Source organism: Vigna angularis, chromosome 2, assembly GCF_016808095.1.
Source record: "Vigna angularis cultivar LongXiaoDou No.4 chromosome 2, ASM1680809v1, whole genome shotgun sequence".
Lineage (NCBI taxonomy): Eukaryota > Viridiplantae > Streptophyta > Magnoliopsida > Fabales > Fabaceae > Vigna > Vigna angularis.
In genome coordinates, this window is record NC_068971.1 from 45,265,292 (window position 1) to 45,271,239 (window position 5,948).

Genomic DNA, 5,948 nt, shown 5'->3' on the forward strand with positions numbered 1-5,948 from the left:
TTTCTTATACTAAAGATTTTTATAATGAATTTAAAAATAAGAAGTCAAATTTAATTTATTTTAAAACTTATTAATTAAATATTACTATATCTTTCATATTTTATCATTTTCTAATTCGTGGGTACATGTTATTTTGAATACTTGATATGTAAATAGTATCAAAGATTAACCTATACAAAAGTAAAAAAAGAAAAATAATGGTGGAGGTAATTTTATCATGATACATACATAATAAATTAGTTTTATGGGCAATATAATCGATCGTTGTCACAATGTTTATATCAATATTCTGATATTACAATAATAAAATACACGAATTAGCAATTTAAATGATATCGAACATCAATCTTTATAATAGTAAAAAAAAATTGTGGAGGTGATTTATACATACATAACATAGTAATTAGTTTTATTATGGACAATATAATCCATCATTCTCAACATTTTGATATTCACAAGTATAAAAATCGCGTACAATGTTAAATATTTTATACTTTTAATAGCAAAATCGCAAACAACGTCATATCAGGAGACGTTAAATTTACGTCGAATTTAAAACATTCAACGTTAAACTTAAAGTTGAATTTTGTCATATTGGACAGTTAAACTTAACGTTGAACTTTGTCAATATTCGACGTTAACAATTTTTTTTTGTTTTTTTTAAAATTAATTGTAATCCTTTTTTACAACTCTACGAGACCTGAAAAGTAGAAAAACAACAAATTTCAGTCTTTGGTATTTTATAAAGTATGAACTATAAACGTGTATTATCAATAACAAACAAGTTCAATCAAATAACAATAACAAACAAATTCAACTAAACAACAACAACAAACAAGTTCAAATTTTTATTGAATTCACTAACATTTTGACGTCGAATTTAAAAGTCATTCGACGTTTTATATCCTTTTACGTTGAATTACAATTCTGAACGACGTTTAATAATTATATTTATTTACAAAAATGTCACCACTTATTTTTAACGTTGATAATTCAGTAGTTGATCGTTAAACACGTAACTTTACAAGCGGTTTTTGTACCAGTGATTACAACCGTTAAGATGAATTACATGAATTAGTATTTTAAAATAAAAACAATGGAAGTTTTTAAAAATAGTATGGGATATTAAATATGAAGTATGTACAAAGAATGGTACACAGATTTTTTACATCCGAGTCCGTGAGTGAATAATGGTGGGAAACACTACGTGTTTTTTGTCTTGCTTCATTTATATGTTTGCTTCGGTTTTAAGGGAAATACTAACGAGGTGGCAGAATGTGAAACAGACCTTTCAAGAATGAGTGGCAGTTAGTTTTCATATGCATCAAAACAAATGTATTCTAAATAAATATCACTTTAAGACATGAGTATTGCTTTTTCTAAATTCTCAATTTCTTTGCATGCAAAAGTAACTATTATAAATATGAATGAATATATACATATATTAGGTTTATTTGGTGGTAAACAAGTAAAAGAGAAAAGTTTATTGATGCATATAATTTTTATATTTCACAAGATATAAAAATAATGTGTTATAAATCATATAAATTTCATTGGATATTGAAGTTGTAGAAATCTTTATATTTGAATTAAAAGTAAAATGAATAAGTGAAACTATTTATGCATATATATATATATATATATGAAATCGACTTATTATATGAATATATTTTGGGATTGGTAAGATAAATGATTTATGTCTAGGATTTTATATTTTTTAATGTCTTTTATGTTGTTGGGTATTGAAATCTATTAATAAGATTTGGTTTTACTTAAACTATATAAATTAAAATATCAAAGTGATGATAAATTAAAAGAAGGTCTTTTAATGAATGTTACAAAAACTATTTCACGAACAAATTTTTATTTCTGATCATCAAAAATATGTTTAGGTGTTGCGGTTAATCATCCATTTATTTAAGGAGTTAAAATGTCATTATTGCACTTTTATAATAATTGATTTTCTTCATTACATATTATGTTATTCTAACCTTTTATTTTACACATGCTTAAAAACAATGATTTGTTATATATTGAGTTTAATGAGAAGTAAACCAAGTTCCTTACTCTTACTAGAACTATGTATTTTTATGTTAGCATTGATGATTTTGAGCATATAATTGTATTTTTTATTTGTTATAAATAATAACTATATTTACTTTCAAAAATCTATTATTCTATTACTAATTCTTGCGAATAAAACTGTATTTTTTTTATTAAAATAGTCTTACTTATTACAGCAGTAGTTAAACAGATAGTGCAAATAAGAACTAACTATTATATTGTAAACTACAATATTAATAACTAAATATACTATTAAGAAAAAGCAATTAATATTTTCTTATTCCAAGGTAACAAATGAACTGAGACAGAAAAGTATTTCAACCGTGACAGAAAATCAGAGGATTTAAAAGGTCTCTAATGAAAAGAATATATTAGAAAGAATGCATTACAGATTATCATGTTGGTACTTCTCTCGTAATGTAAAATTCATTTTATTTAATTTATATTGAATTTCGTTAATTCAAATAATGTAATTTACATTTTAATTCCCTAAATGAAATTTTAAAAAGTTGTAAATAAATTTAAAAAGGAAATGACTTTATGTATTCTAATTTTCTAATTAGATATGAAACTATTGTTATGTTAAGAAGTGAACTTAACTCAATTCACAAAATCGGCTTGTAAAGTGAGGTTTGTACTTATTTATATAATATAAATTGATTTTATCTCTATTCAAGGTAGGATTTTCAACACACCCTTCACGTTGAGGTATATACATATCGAGCATGAGATTAGATATTAATAGGTGGTCTGATAACGATCCGATAACAGATGAAGTAATGTGTCCAACAAAAAATAAATATCGCTAAGATAGATTGTAAACTGGTTCTAATACCATGTTAAAATGTAGACTTTAAACCTAATTTAACCCTCACAAAACAAGCTTGTAAAATGAAATTTGTATCCATCATATATTATAAATTGATCTTATCTCCATATAAGACTTTCAAAATGTTATGTTTTAAAAAAATATATCAGCGGATGTAATGAAAAAAAGTGTCTTTCATGAATTTTAGTAATTTCAAAACTAAATAAAACGAAATGTACATTATACTTTCAAATTATGGGTGAAGATAAGAAATAAAAAGAAATGTCCAGTGGTACATTTGTTTACAGTTTTTTTTGTTGAATATAATTTGGACATAATTTCCAACAGCATTAATTATTTGAGTATAAGCGAACTCCTCCTTGTAAATCTGGAACCATGTCTTTCTCTCAGAGTACAAATTTTTAACATTCTAATATTCATAAATATGTCAGATCAAATACCTACATGCAACCAATTAATCTCCTGAATTTCCACAGCAATAAAAACATTTTTGGATGTGTAAAAGAAACTAATGTATATAATTAAATATATCATAATTTTTTTAATGTTTAAGAATTGAAATAAATGCCCAAAAAAACGAGTTAATAAATATACATTTGAACTGAAGCATCCTTGCTTAAATTTCTAACAACTGAAAACCAGAGCAGATTTGTAACATCCCAGATTATATAGAAACATACAACATAGTAAGTCTACATTTAAATAAAAAAGAACAGTTAGAGTAGACTGTAAACAAAGTAGTTAAGCTTACAGTCATCTCAGAATGAGACATAATTTAAAACTTAAACGTAAGTAGAGTGTTTTAAAAGGATAGAAATCACCGAGAAAATCGTTAACAACTAAATAGTAATTCAAAATACAAGAAATACTAAGAGAGTCCTAAGAAGACTAAGCCGCAACATCGCCTTCCTCCAGAGCCTGTTCCAGAGACACCTCATCCATCTCTGCTCACATCCAAGTGGATGATCATTGCAAAAGAAAACATACCCAAACAAACACAAACACACAAGTCAGGGTGAGCTAGATATAAAAATCATGTTATAACAGTCATAGGCAACATGCAAGTAAAGGCGAATATACTATACTATACACACATGACTTGTTGCACTTAAACTTGACTCGTCCGAACTTAGAATGATTGTCGAGCTATGGTGGGTTATGCACTTGTGGTGGCTTCTACTGCTTTGCAAAGCCATTGTCAATGGATTTCACCCTACCACATTCACGAGGTTAGTCCGTTATCACTCACCTTGGGCCATACTGGAAGCACCCAAAACTAGGACCTCCTGCTACTCCTCACCACATGGATCAATCCTCTCTACTTGAGAATGAAAGACCATTGGAGCGTCAAGAAAACTCCCAAGACTGAGCTACCGTGCAAATCATTCTAAACACACTGAAAGGACACCACCATGTATCCCCCTTGAGGATCATGGAATTACGTCCAATACTAATACTTTTCACTTTAACACCAACATATTAATGCACACATAAACCCTTAAAGCAACTGGAACAATTAAGTAAAATAGCATACTGGAATAAATAGGAATAAAGGCCGAACAGAAAACATTAACACCTAAAGGGCAAGACCGAACACCATGTGAATGGGAGAGACCGAACGGTATCTCACTTCCCAAAGGACAGGATCGAAGAGTCCACACATGGTAAGACTGAAGAAGTGGCCGAACACTATTCAGGACCGCTCACTAAGAGAGACCGAACGCTACCTAAGAGACCGAACGCTACCTGAGACCGAACGCCACTTAAGAGACCATCCACTAAGACCGTACGCTACTTAAGAGACCATCCACTAAGACCGAATGCTACCAAGATCACCCACTAAGATCGTACGCTACTTAAAGGACCATCCACTGAGACCGAACGCTTCCAAGACCACTCACTAAGACCGAACACTACCAAGACCTCCCACTAAGACCGTACGCTACTTAAGGAACCATCCTCTAAGACTGAACGCTACCAAGACCACCCACTAAGACCGTACGGTACTTAAGGGACCATCCACTAAGACTGAACGCTACCAAGACCACCCACTAAGACCATAAGCTACTTAAGGGACCATCCACTAAGACTGAACACTACCAAGACCACCCACTAAGACCGTACGCTACTTAAGGGACCAAACTCTCCTTAAGAGACTGAACGCTACTTGAGACCGAGCACTATAAAGACCAAATGCTACCATAGACCGAACGCTAACTGAGACCGAGCACTATCAAGACTGAACGCTACCTAAGACCGAGCGCTAACACCGAACTCTACTTAAGACCGAGCGCTAACAAGGCCGAGCACTAAGGTCGAACGCCAACAAGACCGGGCACTAGGGCTGAACTCCAACAAGACCGAGCACTAAGGCCGAACTCCACTTAAGACCGAGCACCAAGGCCGAACGCCATTACGACCGAACGCTCACCAACGTATGACCAAACGGTTATCAGTCGCGAAACTGCATAATTCTGGAGAATTTATGCTGAATTATGAACAGCACCTAACACAACCATTCTTAACCATTTTTACTAACTTCTAACACCCTTAATTCTTGTTTTATACTTAATTAAACTCATCTAAATGATTTTGAACATTTCTACTACCATTCTAAAGTGATTAAGATCAAGTTGTCTTTTGAAACATCAATTTCCACAACTTAAGGATCCAATTTCAATTTTACCACTTCTAACATGTTCTAGTCCAGTTTTATGATCCTAACAAGTCACAAATGACTTGTATAAGATGTCCCAACAGCCCAAATGTGCTTAGAGCCTCTACTTCCCAAAATCACTACCTCACTTCCTCTCAAGTGACCCCAAAACACTGCCAGTTTACTCAAAACAATGCATACTTTCCTTACCTTCCACTTGATCACCCCTCCAACAGAATACTTACATCAAACATATCAATCTCAAATATCATCTCAGCCCAACCAAATCCACAGTCACAAATTTCCAGCATATAATTCATACAACAAATCTCAAAAACACAATTTCAACCCAAACAACATAGTCACACTGAGATAAGCACATTTTCACATTTCATAATA